This window comes from Stegostoma tigrinum, chromosome 3 (assembly GCF_030684315.1).
Source record: "Stegostoma tigrinum isolate sSteTig4 chromosome 3, sSteTig4.hap1, whole genome shotgun sequence".
Classification (NCBI taxonomy): domain Eukaryota; kingdom Metazoa; phylum Chordata; class Chondrichthyes; order Orectolobiformes; family Stegostomatidae; genus Stegostoma; species Stegostoma tigrinum.
In genome coordinates, this window is record NC_081356.1 from 130,769,355 (window position 1) to 130,788,409 (window position 19,055).

At 42.0% G+C, this 19,055-nt stretch overlaps 1 protein-coding gene across 3 annotated transcripts in view; it reads right to left on the reverse strand.

Moving 5' to 3' along the window:
- Window positions 1-18,854, reverse strand: part of rnf4 (ring finger protein 4) — a 56,655-nt gene extending 37,801 nt beyond the window's left edge. The window contains exon 1 of one of the 3 annotated variants that reach the window (XM_048527215.2): window positions 18,679-18,854. The gene's annotated coding sequence lies outside the window, so the exon portion shown is untranslated. Of the gene's footprint in view, window positions 1-18,600 lie in introns of all 3 variants that reach the window. The other 2 variants (XM_048527212.2, XM_048527214.2) reach the window with 2 other exon arrangements.
- Between the last annotated feature and the right edge of the window lie 201 nt (window positions 18,855-19,055).

The following is a 19,055-nucleotide window of genomic DNA, read 5'->3' on the forward strand; positions in this document are numbered from 1 at the left end:
CAAATTGTTGGTAAGGGCTCTGAGAGATAGGATTTATGATCACTTGGACAGGCAGTTTGATTTGTGATAGTCAGCATGGATTTGTGAGGGGTAGATCATTGAATTCTTTGAAGAGGTAACCAAGCACAGGGATGAAGGTAGAGCAGTGGGTGTGGTATACATGGATTTAAGTAAGGCGTTTGATAGGGTTCCCCATGGTAGGCTCATGCAGAAGGTAAGGAGGTATGGGACAGGGGGAAATGTGGCAGGTTGGATTCAGAATTGGCTGACCCTTAGAAGACAAAGAACGGTGGTGGACGGAAAATATTCAACATGGTGCTCAGTTACGAGTGGTGTACCACAAGGATCTGTTCTGGGTCCTCTTCTACTTGTGATTTTTTTTTTTTTTTTAAGTGATTTGGATGAAGGAATGTAAGGGTGGATTAGCAAGTTCACAGACAATACAAAGGTGAGTCACATCCTGGACAGTGCAGAGGGCTGATCTAGGTTACAAAGGGACATTGATAGGATGCAGAGCTGGGCTGAGAAGTGGTGGATGGAGTTTAACCTTGAAAAGTGTGAGGTGATTCATTTTGGAAGAAAAACTTGAAAGCAGAATACACAGAGTTAACAGAAAGATTCTTGGCAGTGTGGAAGAGCAAAGGGAGCTTGGGGTTCATGTTGACAGTTCCCTGAAAGCTGCCACCCAGGTGGAGAAAGTTGTTGAGAAGGTGTATGGTATGTTAGCTTTCAGTAATAGATGGAGAGCGTTCAAGAGTTGTGAAGTTATGCTCCAGCTATGCAGAAGCCTGGCTCGGCCAAATCTGGAGTATTGCGTCCGGTTCTGGTGGCCTCATTACAGGAAAGATGCGTAGGCATTGGAAATGGTGCAGAGGAGATTTACCAGGACGTTGCCTGGAATGGAGGGAAGGTCTAGGGCTAGGGCTTTTCTCTTTGGAATAATGAACGATGACAGGTGACTTGATAGAGGCGTACAAAACGATCAGAGGTGTGGATAGACAGTCAGTTTTTCCTAGGGTGGAGGTAGCTATTATGAGGGGGTGTAGTTTTAAAGTGAAAGGATGCAGATATTGGGGAGAGTCAGAGGTAGGTTCTTTACTCAGAGTGGTCAGGGCATGGAATGCGTTGCCGGAGGGTAGTGGAGTCGGCTTCATTCGGGACATTTAAGCGGCTAATAGGCATACGGATGATAGTATAAGGTAGGGGCGGAGGTTAGATAGACCTTAGGATTCAGGTAAAAGTTCGGCACAACATCCTGTTCCATGTCTATGTTCTAAACACACTGCATCAGGGAGAACAGCAGTGTGGTAAATTTAGCACTATACCTTTGGCTGTTTAATCCAAATCATTCATACAGGCAGTAAAATGTCAGGAACAAGTAGCTGAAGGCCAAAACGAGATCAGCCGTAATCAGTATTAAATAGTAGAGAAGGAGAGGGGCTGAACTGCTCACTCTTTTACCTACTTCTCATGTTTTTAAAAAGCAGAGCCCTCAGCCTCCCTAAAACGCATCAGTCTGTCTTGATAAGCAGAGAATGAACCATTTATACCTATAGTATTCCCTATTAGCTCCCAGTCTTGTAAATATGCCAGTATCTTTCAAAATACACCATGAACGTTTAGCTTCCATAACAGCATTTGATGAGGCAACTTATTTAACGCATATGGAAACCTAAGCACGCTATTTCTTCAAAGTAAATGTAGCGTGCTGTAGACAAAGATTTCCAAAAAATTGATTAGAGGATTTCTCTTTCATAAAATCATGTTGACTCCACTTCATTACCAGTGCGTTGCTTAACATCTTCAATAAAAGCGAATGTTTTCCCTATTAAGAGACGTTCAGCTAACTGGCCTATGGTTTCTACCTACAAAGTTTCCAGGAAATCTCAGCAGGTCTGGCAGTACCCGTGAAGGAAAAAAACAAAGTTAACGTTTCGGGTCTGGTGACCTTTCCTCAGGACACCTCTGAGGAAGGGTCACTGGACCCGAAATGATGTAGCTGTTTTTTTTCCCTTCACTGATGCTGCCAGATCTGCTGAGATTTTCTGGAAACTTTTTTTTTGTCCCTGATTTACAACATCTGCAGTTTTTTTTGGTTTTTTTTAAACTGTTTCTTCTTTTCTGATTCACTCCTTTTTTAAATAGAAAATTTATACCTGCTGTCTTCTGAATGAATGAGACTATCGCAGAATGATTCTGATTTTCCAAAAATGTTCCCTCCAATGCAACGATATTGCTTTGAGGTCTGAAAATGAAATCTCAGAAGTCTATCAGGACCCGGCAACACAGCCTGCAGTTCCACTAAGTTTTCTCAGCATATTTGCCCGGCGATTGTAATTTCCATTACTTCCTCCTGACTTTCCATTTCTTGATATTTCTGGCATATTACTTGTATCTACTCTCATGAAGACTGATGTAAAATGTTTAATTTGTTGGCCACCTCTATTTTCCATTGTTAATTCCCAATTTTCACTTTCTATTGGAGCAACATTCATTTTATTTAAAATATCGTTGAGAACTCCTATGATATGTTTTAACATTTGTAGTTAACTTTCTCAGGTATTCTTTTACATGCTTGTTAATCTTTTAGTCATTCTTTATATTCTGAATATTCCTTTAAATATCTTGGGACAATAAGAAAGAGTGAGGCTGTTGACTTGCTCACCGAGCTGGCTTGTTCTCTTTTAGACCTTTCATCACTATCTTAGCAATGGTGTTCTACTCCACTAGGAATTTATATTGTTTGGTCCATTCTGGTGAATAGTGTCATTTTTGGTCTTGACCTTATGGGTGTGTAGAAGAGATCCAATTCAATGTGTTTGTTGATGGCATTACAGGTGGAGAACCATGCCTCTAGGAATTGCGGTGCATGTCTATGTTTGGCTTGGGCTACTACAGTTACCCTGTCCCAGTTGAACTGATGGCCTTAATTGTCTGAGTGGACCTATATTAAAGGGGGCACTTTGTAATGTTTGTGGCAGTCGTTGCATGGTAGTTTGTAAACTATGTTGGTTCTGCATGTTGTGGGAATGGGGTCTTTAATCCTTGGGAGTGTTTGTCAGAGCGTCTATGAGCTTGTGGGCTACCACCATTCCGAGTGATCTCAGAAGTCTTTCTGTCAGTTCTGATATGTTCTTGACGTCGGGCAGCGTGGCCAGTGTGTAAGGGCGTATTGTGCCCTGCAGGCAAAAACAGGAGGACATGGTACACCCTAACACACTATCCACATTGCCCTACATCAAGAACATATTGGAACTGACATCAAAACAGAAAATGACAATACTCACCATTATTGACCAAACAGTATAAATTCCAAGCAGAGTAGAACAACATCACTTCTTCAGAGGCTCCACTGCTTACGTCACCGAGCGTGGTGATGAAACGTCTGAATGGGAACAAGCCAGTTCGGCGAGCAAGTCAACAACGTCACCCACAACCCAAGATCTTAGCCAAAACTTTGAAGAAATAGTCTTTCACAGAAGTAATTTTCAGGAGCTGGACTTCAAAATAGTGACGTACGGATACTGGTTACTTCAGTTTTACAAAAAAAAATTCAGTAAGCTCGACAATCCTTCCAGAATCTAGTGATCTAATCCATTCTGTCAGACCAAAGTGTTAATGGAAAATTGTTTGTACCTTGGTGGTTATGACAAGTAGGGCAAACATTGAAGGCCATTAGTTTGCTTTTGGCTGAGAAACGTTCAGGGACTAATTTTAGCCTAAGAATTAGGTATTTTAGGCAGCTCTGAGGAGACCAGAATGAGGTTAGGAGGAATGTACAGTTTCAGTCCAAGAAACATCATTTTCAGAGACGTTCAAGGAATAAGTTATGTCAGGAGCAAAGTTTACTTTGTGCAACTTCCAGACTATGCATGTTTAGTTAAGATTCTTAAAAGTTACTATAACCTGAGAGAGTCTAAGCTCACAGTTTGAGTACTCAAGTGACAAATTCACAGTTAACAGGAAAGAAACTGGGTAGAAACTGTTATGTGAAACTTAAAAGTGAAAGGGGTAATTTCTCTAGGTTTCAGACTCTAAGAGATTCTTCTGGAAAACAAGATGAAAATATATTTTTCTGTGGGGTTTCGTAATCATTCCAATGGTATTCCAAACAACTCTAAATGGTTTGCGTTTCATTCACTTCTTCCTTTTGTACGATTAACTTTTGTGTGCTGTCGAAGAAACTCTGCAGCCTCAGGTGACTGTTTTACTAACTGTTGTTGGGAAGATGGCAGCAGAGTGCCTTCTTCAACCCCTTAAAGCCACTTGATGTAGGTACAATCTTTTGATTCAGTGGAGGAACAGCAAAATATTTCCAAGTCATTGACATGTGGCTCGGAAGGGAATTTGCAGTCATGGTGTTCCTGTTGCTGCCCTTATCCCTAGCATCAACATGGATATGAGAATTTGGCAGATGCCTAAGGAGTCTTGGCGAATTTCTGCAGTGCGTCTTGCAGATGACACACTGCTGCTATCGAGCACTGCTAAGTGGAATATGGTTGTGGATGACTGACAGGCTTATGTGACAAAGCCAGCCGCTTTATTTTGGAAGGTGTCAAGCTTTTTGGGTACTGTTGGAGCTGCAGTCATCCAGACAAGTGGACAGTACAGTCAATTCTGCTATAATGCATGTTCTGCCAACACATATTGGCCATAACATGATTGACAAATATGGGAACTGTATTTCAAAAATGCAAACTTGTGCTGGCCACAACATGATTCCAGTGGCGTGTGGGTTATGTTTCGGCATCACATGATCATTTCGCAGGCTTTGTCCTGAGCGTATGCTATGTTAGCACTGAAAGACTTTCCATGCTAGTATCACATGATCAACATGAACAACAAAGCAACCTCACAACCCAGTAATAATGGGAACTGCAGATGCTAGAGAATCCAAGATAATAAAATGAGAGGCTGGATGAACACAGCAGACCCAGCAGCATCTCAGGAGCACAAAAGCTGACGTTTCAGGCCTAGACCCTTCATCAGATTAGGCCCGAAACGTCAGCTTTTGTGCTCCTGAGATGCTGCTGGGCCTGCAGTGTTCATCCAGCCTCTCATTTTATTATCTCACAACCCATCAAATCACTTAGTCACTTTTTTCAAATTAAGGTGTTAAATATATTTTTTATTTCATTATTAGATGTGAATTAAACATTTATTCAAACTGTGCTACCCTTGCAGAGGTTTTTGAACGATATTTTTCAGTGGTCTGCCCCAACTCCGTTTTTCCCATAGGCCTCGTTACTTCTATAGCATTATGTTCTACAACGTAATGCATTGCGTTCTAGCAGAACAAGCTGTATTATAGTACACTCTAGATTTATGGCTTGTAGATGGAGGACAGGCTCTGAGAAATCAGCAGTTGTTACTTACTGCAGAATTTCTAGCCTTTCACCGAGCTATGGCTTCTGTGTGACTGTCCAGTTCAATTTTTGCTCAATAGTAACTTCAGGATGTTAACAGTGGGGAATTCAGCGATGGTAATACCACTGAAAACCAAAGCAAGATGATCAGATTCCATTGTTGGAGGTGGTCGCTCCTGGCACAATAAAGCAAAGTAATGTTTATGCTACACATTGGCCCAAGCCCAAATAAAGGTCTTCTTACATCTGAATACAGACTCCTTCTGAATTGGAAGGGTTTTGATTGGTGTGCAATCATTAAACATCCCCAATTCTGTTATGATCCAAATTGATATTAATATTACGCAAGTCAGGTCCAAGAATGGAACCAATTTTGATCGATCCCAAATTTTATTTTTGACATTTGACCTCCATAATAAACAGTGAAAATATTCACAAGAGGCTGCAAGTGAACTTTAAGCTAAACAACAATGCTCATTACACACAAAAGCAAAAAATCCAAACTGTTTTACACCATAAAAGAACTATTTGATAGTTTAGGGCGGCACGGTGGCACAGCAGTTAGCACTGCTGCCTCACAACACCAGGGATCTGGGTTCGATTCCAGCCTCAGGCTGTGTGGAGTTTGCACATTCTCCCCGTGTCTGAGTGGGTTTCCTCAGGGTGCTCCGGTTTCCTCCCACAGTCCAAAGATGCGCAGGTTAGGTGGATTGGCCATGCTCAATTGCCTGTAGTGTTCAGGGTCGTGTAGATTAGGTGGGTTATAGGGGGATGGGTCTGGGTCGGATGCTCTGAGCTTCGGCGTGGACTTATTGGGCCAAAGGGCCTGCTTCCACACTGTAGGGATTCTATGATGGCGTGATTACAAATATCATAGGTAAAGATTCAACCCTTGTATGCATAACCAGGCCTTAGAGATACTCAAATTTCAGTGACTGTTTCTAGTTGAGATTCTTTGTTCAGTTGGCACAGCTGCACTTGGTTTCTTTCTGGCAAATTTTGCATTCGCTCTATGGTATCTTTAGTTAATGGCTTTGCTCGGAGATCCCTTAAACTGCTAACGCAAATCACTTAGTCCTTAACAGTTAAATGTAACTTCAGGATGTTAGCAATGGGGAATTCAGCGATGGTAATACCACTGAAAATCAAAGCAAGATGGTCAGATTCCATTGTTGGAGGAATCAACTCATACATTCAATAACTTTGTATGAGGTTTTCATCTCTGAAAGCTTCTACTTAGGGTTCTTTTCTCCTACAAACACCTAAGATGATCAGGAATCTTCTCCTGCCACAACAGTTGTCAAGGCTGCTGAACTGCTGTGCTTGGAGATCTTTTCTCTCTCCGAGTCTCCTCCGCCTTTCTCAAAGAAACCAGCACACTCACCTATCCTCTGGATGGCCCTATCATTCTCAAGTAACATTCCTCTGTCAGAAGACACCTTGAGTAACAAATCAAACTTAAAACTATACAGTGACAGAGCCTAGTTTCTGAATAACAACAAAATATGAATCTCCATCACACCAATCTTATGATGGAGCAAAAGCCATTGATGAAACAGCTGAAGGTGATTGGGTTTTGGACACCACCTTGAGAAACTCGAGTGACGAACTGGACTTGAGATGTTCTCAAGTTGACAACGAGTGCAGAGTTTTCCTTCAGATTCCCATCAACTCCAGTTTGATTAGGAACCCTTTATGCAGTATTTAGTTAAATGGTGTTGTGACATAAAGGGCGGTGACCGACAGTTCAGGTTTAGTTCACTTGCCCATGATTGAACTAAGACTGTAATGAGGTCAAGAGCTGAGAGATACTCTCAGACCCAAACCAAGGGTCAGTGAGCAGGTTATTAGAAAGAAAGTGCTGCTTAATAACACTGTCAACAACTCCTTACGTTACATGGCTGATGACTGAGGAAAAACCACTACAGCAGTAACTGTGTGACTGGGTATTTCTCTACTGTCGAGAAAATACCAGTATTATAACAATACTGGAACAACTTGGCTAGAAGTGTTGAAAATTCTGAATTATAAGTCTTCAATATCTTTCCCACCAGCCACTCCAAGGGACAACAAATGGTGACTGGCATACCTGCACTGTTTGCAGCACTGCCAATCACAAACCTTGAAGGTCCATGAAGAAAAAATGTAGCAGGAGCACTGGTCTTTCGTACTATTGTTAGAATGTCAGAGTCCATAAACTTTGGGATATCCAGTGCCTTTAGCTGTATCTTGATACCATGAAAAATTAATCACATTAGTTGATGTCTGGCCTGTAATGACAGGCACCTCACGGGAAGGTATATTTGATGCTCTCAGCTCTTCCAGCTGAATGTAATTGCAAACACATCAGCCATGTCTTTTGCACTGATGTTTCATCATGGAGGCTGTGTATATGTTTTCTCTTCCTGTTTTTAATTGTTGATCACCATTCATGACAGATGTGGCAGGAGTGTAGAGTTTAACATGTAGTATGATTATGGAATAACCTTATTTTTGTGTAATGCACACTGTTTAAGCTGCCTGGCAATGCAAGGAGTCTTGGGTCATAACTTCACCAGGTTGAAAGCTCACCTTTTAGTTTGCCAGGTGCTCCTCCTAACTTGCCCTTCTGCATTTTTCACTGTGTCAGAGTGCATTGCCTGACTTAATGGAAAGAATTGAGTGGGAGATATGCCAGTGAGATTAAAGGTTATGGTCGAAAACAGTTGTACTGTTGGCCAACAGTGCTTCACGGATGCCCAGTATTGAGGTGATAGATCTAACTGCAACTTGGTCCATTTAGCACGATGCTAAGTGTTGCATGACCGGACAAAGAGAATCCTTAGTGTTAAGAAAAGATTCATACCAAAGCTAGCATGGACAAATATCTCCAAACTGGCGAGGACAGGTCTCAGATTTTTCCCTTAACATCTACGAGACTCAATCTAGTAGTTATTCCCTTTAAGATTTGGTCAGGTCAGCACTGGTGCTATAGAACTACATTTGACAACAAACATTGGAACTTCCCCACCCTAGGAATATTTTGTACACTTGAGATGCTCACTGCTTCCCAAATGATATGTTTAGAGGAGTACTGATGCATCATCAGACAAGAGAATGATAGATTATAAATCAGATTTCTTTGTCTATATTTAAATGATGTCATGAGCCTTTACAGTCCACAATGAATGTTTAAGACTTCCAGAGAAACCTCCTCCTGACTATAAAGCACTGGATAATCAATATTGCGTGTCAGTTTTGCTGGTGGAAGGGCACCTAACCAAAGACAGGGACAGAGCCATTATCTGTGAGCAATCAATCTATGTGAATAACTATGCCACAGCTCAACCTATCTTGAGCATTAATGAGGACTTCACAGAATTGATTGCCCTGGGTATGCCATTGTCATTTCCACAGTTTAGCTTGACAACAGGTAATCTGTTTGGTTTCACCTTTTTCAATCAACTTTAAGAACAGTTTGAAACAACTGAGGGCTTAGTCAGCTATTTGAAAGATCAAGGAAGAGTCAATCACATTGCTGTGGGTTGAATTGACATCTAGGCATGGTGGGATTTGAACTCTCATTCCCAGAACATGATTGTTCATCCAGTGCTATCATCACACCACCAGCTCTCAGTTTATTCTTAAGAACAAATGGATTTCTGTGCCTGTAGATCTATGATGGACACAGCCTTCTCCACTACCCTACAAGAAAACTGTAGGAAAACAAGGTATGCTTCTTTATCTTACTTTCACAGAGATTCAATGACTAGCTCATGAAAACAGTTAGTAGAGCTGGACTTGACAAGATTTGGGTGAAAATTCTCTGTCCAGAGTCCAGTCTTATCCATTAATTTTATGGCAATATGGATTGTCCAGTCTGACAAAACTATTTGTCAGATTCAGAGAGAACAACAGAGCATTGAAACAGAGCTGTGTCCTTGTCCCTACTTGGGTAATTTCTTCTTTACACTGCTGACCTTTTCCTCGTACATCTTACAGGGAAGGCATACTCACTCCCATATGTCCATCTACTAGAATTCCACCAAGATAACAGATTCTGTCTCCCGTGCTTGCAACTCCATTAAGCACAAAGAAAACTATGTTTAAAAGGACAAGATGTCACATTTCTGCCTGGATAGTTATAAATAGCACTTGGTTGTAAATTGCTTGCAGATTCTGCCACACTATCTGTGACTGTGGACCCAATCTGACTTTTGATGCAGAATTCAAACACCTGGGGGTGGAAGTTACCAGCAATGGCCATGTCATGTAACATGCATTGAACAACATCAAGCTAAGTCTTTGGCCAAAAATGCTAACTTCACAGCTTGGTTCTCAGCAGCTTGTTATATAGCTGTGAAACATAAACCTGACAAATCAAGAAAGGAAGCACGACAACACTTGTTTGCTGCATATTTAGACCATTAATTGAAGGACAAACCCATGAATATGATGATCTTCTCAAAGGCAAATCTCCCAAATCTGTGGCAGCCTATCAGAAGCAACTTTGCTGACTCTAGTATGTTTGCAGAATGAAAGATGGTTATGTATCTAAGAATTATTTTGTGTGGCAAAGGAGCTGGATGAAGTCTAAAGTTCTACTTCAATGATACATACAAGCATGAAACAATTGCACTGAACATTAACTTCTGCACTCAAGAGGCACTGACTAGAGAGGGAAATGTTGACATCTCCCGTAAGCTGGTGTGCACCACCATGATCAGTAGCTTATAAAAAGGCATCAGCTGCATGTCCAACAATTTACACAAGTGAAGCTCAATCCTGAAGGAGTAGACTCTAATATATTTTGAAGGAAAGGGTCCATTCGAAGCAAATCAGTGCCCCCCGTTCATTTATGATCAATAATGATGACCACAAGTTTAGGTGTAAGCTGTTTAAAGTTAATAAAAATAAACCCAAGACATTAAAATTAGCACACGATCACAACAAAAAAATCACAATCCTACATTACAGTACCAATGACAGGCATTTAGCCAGTCACATGGGTGACAAGAGCAATAAGCTCATCCAAATACTCTACCCTTTCCCCACAGCTCTGCAAATTTTCCTGCTTCAGATAAATATTCAAATTCGCTTCTTGTTAGCTGTGACTGAATTACTTTCAGACGCAGACAGTACACCTCAGATCCTAATCAAAGCCTTAAAAATCACCTTGTTCCCCACGCTGTCTTTTCTTCTTTTGCCAGTCACTCTAAACCTGTGCCCTTTGGCTCTCAATTCTACTGCCAATAGGAGCAAATCCTCCCATCCGGATCTACCATGAATTGAAAAACCTCCACAGAATCTCTATTCAACCTTATTTTCTCCAAAGGCTTTTCCAACCTTGTAACGTAATTGAAATTCCTCAAGAACTGTTTCCAGGATGTGGAGGTTTTAGAGAGGGTGCAGAGCAGATTTACCAGGATGCTACCTGGCCTGGAGGGCAGGTCTTACGAGGAAAGGTTGAGGAAGCTAAGGCTTTTCTCACTGGAGCAAAGAAGGATGAGGTCTGGATAGAGGTTTACAAGATGATGAGAGGCATAGATAAAGTGGATAGACAGACTTTTTCCCAGGGCAGAAATGTCTATTATGAAGGGACATAATTTTAAGGTGACTGGAAGAAGGTATAGGGGAGATGTCAAAGGTAGGTTCTTCACACAGAGTGGTGGGTGCGTGGAATACGCTGCAGGCAGTGGGAGTGGAGTCAGATACTTTGCAGGTTTTTAAGAGACTCTTGGATAGGCACATGGAAAATAGTAAAATGTAGGATATGCAGGATAGTTTGATCTTAGGAGGATAATAGAGCAGTACAACATCGTGGGCTGAAGGCCCTGTGCTGTACTGTTCTACGTTCAACGCTGGAAACATTCCTTTTCAGCATCACCTTCATTGCTTTCACATCTATTCTATGGTATGGTTCCCAGAATTGCATATGAAGTTGAATCAGCATTTATTACAAGTGGTTAATTATAACCTCTTTGCTTTTATACTTAGTGCATCCACTTATAAAAGGTAAGTGCTCTGCCTGCTTTTTTCAAATCACTTTCTTAACCTGTCACCTTAAAAAGCTTATACACATGAATTCACACGTCTACTGATGAACCTCCATAAATGATTGAGGCAAAATAACAAAATCAATAACAGGCTCCTATTCAGCGACATATCCAATTCACCAGCCTGTCTGTATCTTCTTAAAAGTCTGTCACCAACCTCCCCAGAAATCACAATATTGCCAAGTTTTGTATCACATTGAAACTGTACCCTGCACATCCAAATCAAGGTTCTTAAATGTTGATTAAAAAACAACTAGCCCATACACTTAAGATTTTGGGAAACTCCACTATGTGCCATTCTTTAGTTTTCCTTTACTGTTCCCTGTCACTCAGCCAACTTCATGTGTGCTGCCATTCCATTTTTATTTAAAGAGCTTCAACTTTGCTGGGAAGTTGATTGTATTACACTTAAAAGGCCATGATAGATGCCATATTAACTGCATTACCCTCACCAATCCTTTGTGACTGCATTTTAAAACAAAATAAGTGGAGTATGAATGGTCTTTTAGCAAAGTAATTCACACTTCTCCAAGTAATGGAGATATTTTATACTAAATCATTTCTAAAAGCTCTCTCAGCACAATGTCAAATTTAGAAAGCTTTAGAACTACAGGATTTGGAAGTCCACGTCTATGAATTACATACAGAAAGGTAGCATCCAAATTCAGTGTGTAATGTTGGCCTTAATTTCAAATGAAATGGAATATAATAAGGTAGGTTTTCTTCAAGCTATGCAAGGACTGAGACAGACCACTGCTTGACAGTTTTTGGCCCCTTATTTAAGGGAAGATATACTGGCAACAGGTAAGGCTCATAGGCTGATACCAGGTTTGGATAGTGTCATGGAGAAGAGGTTGAATAGACTGGGCCTGTACTTGTTGGAAAACAGAAGAATGAGAGATGGCTGTGTTGAAATAAACCAGATTCTTACAGGACTCGACAGAGTAGAGGCAGAACGGTTATTTCCCCTTGTTGGAGAGTCTAGGACCAGAAAACATCATCTCAGAACGAAGCATCGCATATTTAAGACAGATTAGGAGGAATTTCTTCTGAGGGATGTGGATCTGTGAAATTCACAACTGTAAACAACCACTGAAGCTGGATCAATAAGCATATTCAAAGCTGACAAAGTTATTTTTAATCAATGAGGGAGGCAAGGGTTTGTAGGAAAAATGTGGAAAGTGGCGTGGAGGGTTATCAGATCTGTCTGGCAAAGAGTCACTGGACTCAAAATGTAAATTTTTTTTTCTACAGATCCTGAAAGACCTCCCAGGTTTCTCCAGCACTTTGTTTTGATTTCAGGCTTCCAGCATTTTTGTCAAATCAGCCGTGATCCCACTGAATGGGCAACAGATCAATGGGCTGAATAGCCTACTTCTACTCCCCTGTCTTATGGATGAGAAACACAAGATTAATCAGTTGACGGAAGGTGCTTGACTGGAAGTTGTTCACCAAGGCTCCTTAACTGGCCCCTTCCAAACCCATGACCACAACACTCTGGAAGAACATGGGGAGCAGATCCATGGAAATAACACCATCTGTAAATTTCCCTCCGAGCCAGTCACCATCCTGACTTGGAAAAAATATTATTGTGTCAATGGGTCAAAACCCTGGAATTCACTCCCTAATGACATTACGGGTCAACTGACAACAAACAGACTGCAGCAATTCAACAAGGCAGCTCATGCTACCATGTCAAAGGCAGCTAGGGTTTGGCTATAGATGATGCCCAACCAGTGATGCCTACATCCTATGAATGAATTTTACATTTAAAAAAGTAGTATAATTTGGGAGTTGGTGTATTTTTTAAATGTGTACCAATAGATGATTTACACTTGGACACAAATTTGTCATTTACAGGTCATTTTAAAACTGGAACTTGGCAACGCTAAGTTTTATGATTCTATAAGACAGGCTAAAGAAAGATAATAGATCCAGTTTATTGTGAATGGTGGGTAATGCATTTTGTGAGGCAAGTAAGAAATAAGTTAATGGAATGCAGTGAAACAAAATAAAGAATAGTTAATGCTGATGATCGGGCAAAACTCATTAGGCCTGACAACCTCTGTAGGAAGAAAGCTGATTAACACTAGAGTGTTCGGAAGAGTCACTGGACTCAAAACGTTGACTCTGTTTTCTTCCCACTGATACTGCCAGACCAGCTGAGTTTCTCCAGTTATTTCTGTTTTTGTTTACGTGCACGTCAACAGTGTCTGTCTCAACTCAACAATAGTCATTCACAAGTTAAATTTGCCTCAACTGCGACATTTTCATCTTAACACTTCTTTCAAAGTCCAACTGACAACCAATCAGCATTCTTCTCCGACAAGACAAATATTGGTTTGCCCATTTAAAATGGTACTCTGACAAGTGCAGGACAAAACTCTTTGATAAAATGTGTCTGTGATTACACTTTCGCACCTCTTGGAATAGTTATGACTCAGGAGGTGATTCAACCAACCAGCCTGCACTAGTTCTATTACCTAGTGTACATCTCCTGCCTTTTCCACCATATCCCAGCATACCATTCCTACCCAAATTATCACCTAATGCTCTCTTGAATGCATTTCTGTAATTACCTAGCAAAGATAATCTTCCATAGCTCCCCCACTGCCTGGCTGTCTTAATGCCCTTGACGGTTCAAGGAAATCCTGTCTCTCAAGCACTGTAATATGTCAAACCGCAATTGCAGTATCTGCTTTTCAGTCAAACTCAAGATTATTTAGGACAGCATGATAGGGCAGATGTTTAAAATTTCAGTGCAAGACACATGTTTAAGCAATGAGGGAACATAACTGGATGGATGTTGAAATCAAATACACTTACATCGGGCTCCTACTTATTAACTAGAGCTCCACCCTCAACACTATAATCCCTACCAGATTAACCTCAACACTCCGAGACGTAGGTACCAGCTCTGCCCTCAGCATTCTAACTCACACCAAGATGGCAGCAGGGTACAACTTTCCTCCGCTCTGCCTGTTCTTTTTCTTTCTTTACACATGGATTTAATTAAGACATTTGATAAGGTTCCCCGTGGTAGGCTCATGCAGAAGGTAAGGAGGTATGGGACAGGGGGAAATGTGGCAGGTTGGATTCAGAATTGGCTGACCCTTAGAAGACAAAGGACGGTGTTGGACGGAAACGTTCAACATGGTGCTCAGTTACGAGTGGTGTACCACAAGGATCTGTTCTGGGTCCTTTGCTATTCGTGATTTTGGTAAATGATTCGGATGAAGGAGTGGAAGGGTGGATTAGCAAGTTCACGGACAGTACAAAGGTGGGTCACGTTGTGGACAGTGCGGAGGGCTGATCTAGGTTACAAAGGGACATTGATAAGATGCAGAGCTGGGCTGAGATGTGGCAGATGGAGTTTAACCCTTGAAAAGTGTGAGGTGATTCATTTCGGAAGGAAAAACTTGAAAGCAGAATACAGGGTTAAGGGAAAGATTCTTGGCAGTGTGGAGGAGCAAAGGGAGCTTGGGGGTTCATGTTCACAGTTCCCTGAAAGCTGCCACCCAGGTGGATAGGGTTGTTAAGAAGGCATATGGTATGTTAGCTTTCATTAATAGAGGGATTGAGATCAAGAGCCCTGAAGATAAGCTCCAGCTATGCAAAAGCCTGGTTCGGCCACATCTGGAGTATTGTGTCCAGTTCTGGTCGCCTCGTTACAGGAAAGATGCAGAGGAAATTTACCACAATGTTGCCTGGAATGGAGGGAAGGTCTTATGAGGGAAGGTTGAGAGCGCGCTAGGGCTTTTCTCTTTAGAATGACGAAAGACGAGAGGTGACATGATAGAGGTGTACAAAATGATCAGAGGTATAGATACAGTAGACTGTCAGAGACTTTTTCCCAGGGTGGAGATAGCTAAAACTACGCCCCCTTATAATAAAGTGAAAGGAGGCAGATATTGGGGAGACGGCAGAGGTAGGTTCTTTACTCAGTGTGGTCTGGGCATTGAATGCATTGCCGGAGAAGGTAGTGGAGTCGGCCTCATTAGGGGCATTTAAGCAGCTATTAGATAGGCATATGGATGATAGCATAAGGTAGCGGTGGAGGTTAGACAGACCTTAGGTTCAGGTAAAAGTTTGGCACATCACTGTGCTGTACTGTTCTACGTTTCTCTCTTTCGTTTCCTCTGTCTCTTTTCCTTTTTCTTTCCCCTTAGCCCTGGAGGTGAATCCTGGAGCAGTGGCTGGCACAGGCAGCAAGCGGGCAGAGAATTCGGGGAAGAGGCCAGTGCGGGGGAGGCAGTCGTGGAAATTACCCTTGGAGCAGCCGAGCACCGGTAGAGCAGGGACAGCATTTGGACTGGGGTGTGGCGCAAGTGATCAGACATGCAGAGGCCCTCCACTGAGCTGCTACGATGTGATGTTTATTTGAAATTTTTTACCTTACTGTAATTTCAATCCATTAGTGAGGTTTTATTTCTAAGATTTTTTTAAACTCTAAAGTAACGCAACCGCTTTCTATTCCTCTGTTGTACACAAGATTCTTACCTAGGTATCTGTACCTAAGATGGTGCCATAACCTTCTACTGCATCCCAAAACCAGCCCAGCTCGTCCCCGCCTAACCTGTGCTTCCTCTCACCTATCCCCTCCTCCCACCTCAAGCCGCACCCCCATTTCCTGCCTACTAACCTCTTCCCACCCCCTTGACCTGTCCGTCCGCCCCGGACTGACCTATTCCCTCCCCACCACTTTCGATCCACCTCCCCCTCTCTCCCTAATTATTTCAGGACCCTCTCCCCATCCCCCTTCTCTGATGAAGGGTCTGGGCCTGAAACGTCAGCTTTTGTGCTCCTAAGATGCTGCTTGGCCTGCTGTGTTCATTCAGCTCCCCACTTTGTTATCTAGGTGCCATAAGAGACAGACATTCTGAAAGCTTTTCACTGTACTTCTACATTGCAATACACATGACAATAAAGGATATTCTAATTCTAATTCACAAACCACAGTGAAGACAAACAACAGCACTTTTGCCTCGATTATTCTTCAGACTGGAGCCCCCTAAAGATGTGTTATCAGTTTGCTGATAAGACTACCGCAACAGGCTGGACATCAAACAACGATGAGTCAGAATACAGGAAGGAAGAGAGTGGTGCAATAATAACACCCTCCCTCTCAATATCAGCAAAACAAAAGAACAAGTTATTGACTTCAGGGACAAAGGAGGAGGATACGCCTCTATCTACATCAACAGAGCTGAGGTGGAGGAGGTTGAGAGCATCATGTTCCTAAGAGTCACAATATCATGGATCTCCCCAGCAGATGTAATGGTCAAGCAGGCACAATGCTTCTTCCCCCTTGAGCGACTTAGGAATTTGGCATGTCCCTAAGGACCCTCGCCACCTTTTACAGATGCACCATAGAAAGCATTCTATCCAGGTGCACAACAGCCTGTGAGAGCAAATGCTCTGCCCAGAATCTCACAAAACTACACAAAGTTATGCGCACAGCCCAGACCATCACAGAAACCAACCTCCCATCTACGCACTCCATTTCCACTTCTCATTCCATGCCAACAAAGATCCCTGCCATCCCAACAATGCTCTCTTCCAACCCTGTCAGACAGAAAATTCAGAAGATTGAACATATGCATCAACTGGTTCAAGAACAGCTTCTCCTTACTATTATTGGGCTGATGAATCTCTAACTTCAAATAATGTTGATCTTACTTTGTGCACTTTCTGTGCAGTTGTAACCTTGTATACCTCACTCTAAGCGCCCAATGATCCGTACGTCCTTGTTTGCTATGATCTGCCTCGAATGATTGCAAAAAAAAGTTTTTCCATTGTAAGAGTTACTGGGGGTCAAAATGTTAACACTTTTCTTCCGACAGATGCTACCAGACCTGCTGTGTTTTACTAAGTGACTTCAGTTTTGTTTCACATCTGCAGTTATTTGTCTTAGTTCATTTTCATTTTCAAGGAAAGTATCAGTCATCTACTTACGCAATCTACATGGCTATCCTTCTATCAGAGGCCACCTAAAGACCAGACACTCTTCACAAAAATTATAAAGACATTGTTCTCCTTTAACTACCATTCTCATGAATGCCCTGTCAAGTGTAAGCTGATAAACTTGGACAAACTTAGACATTTTTCAACAAGACTGAAGTAGTTGTTATATAATTCAAACACTTGTACAATTAAGATCCTGCTGATTTTAAAATACTAAGCAAAGCAGGAACTCTTTGGAGATCCTAAAACAAGAGAACAATGAGATTGCAAGGTGAAAGAGGGTCAGGATATGACATGAAAAGGTTACAGCAATGGTCACAAAATGGAGACACACAGATACACAAACAATGAAACAAAAGTCCTTAGCTGATTTATATCCATCAAGTTACTAAAATTGTAGGTAATACTACCAGTATAGAAACAATAATTCTTCCAGCACTGTTTTATTTTCCAAATAAATCATGATTTTTTTCAGTTTTAGTTCAATTTACATACATTATCATTGAGTGCTGACTCTGTGCACTCCTGTTCATTGCTACAATGTAGATGCAGCTTAAACATCAAACATGAACAAGTAGTGTGAAGTGGCATGGGAACAGACCAGAGGTATTTGAATACAACCATACAATAAAGACCAAATATCCCAAACTTGACCTCACTCTGGATAGAAAAAAAGATAAGCACTCATGCAAGGGCACAGTCTCAGAATACCATGGTGCCAATTAAAAACTAAGAGGAGGAAGAATTTCGCCTGTCGGAGATTCGAAAGTCTTTGGAACTCCTTGTCACAGACAGTTGTGGGGCCACAGTTCTTGTGCACAATAAAGTTTCAGACAAATTCATGATCTGTCGGGAAATCAAGGGTAATGGGGAAAAGACAGAAAGTGGACACGAGGAATGTCATATCAGCCATGATAATACTAAAATGGTGGAACAAGCCGGAATAACAGGACGGCCTACTCCTGTCCCCACTTCTTATGGTCTTACGTTTCACAGTGACCACAATGAATCTCCTCAAAACTGATATTCAGATACAAAGCGATAGTAGGAACATTGCTCGTTAGGAAAACATGAAACATAGAATAGAGACGTCACCGGCAAGTGCTTAAACTGTAGTTGCTGAGGCCTAAGAAAATAACCAAATCAGAAAAAGCCTTCACTGGAGTGGCAGCTAAAAAAAACATGCAAAACACACACACACAACAAAGCGGAAGACAACAACTCAAGGTGAGTACCTCTCGGAGACATAACCTCACACATGAAAACAAATGAAGAGCCAGTCACCATGCAGATGAAAGGAATAATCCAGTCACCATTAAAGACCTTCAATCGCTGTGAATAGCAGATACCGGCGGAAGGAAAAGCCACATCCCACGTGACCTCACCACGGCCCGCCTTCATAATGGGGGGGGGGTGGGGGGTGCAAATCCCGTTGTCGATTGGTCAATGGTCACGGAGACCGTCATCGCATCTCCACGGCAGCGACCCAATGATTCGACAGCCTGTTCCCCGGCCCCGTTCATCTTGGGCGGGGTCTCCGCGCGAGGTCAAAGGGAGGTCACACGCCGTAGCAGCGGATTACGGAGCAAAAACGGAAGTTACTGGAAAAGCTCAGCAGGTCTGGTTGTGGGGGAAGAAAACCAGTGTTAACGTTTCGGGACCGCTGACCCTTCCTCAGAACTTGTGATGA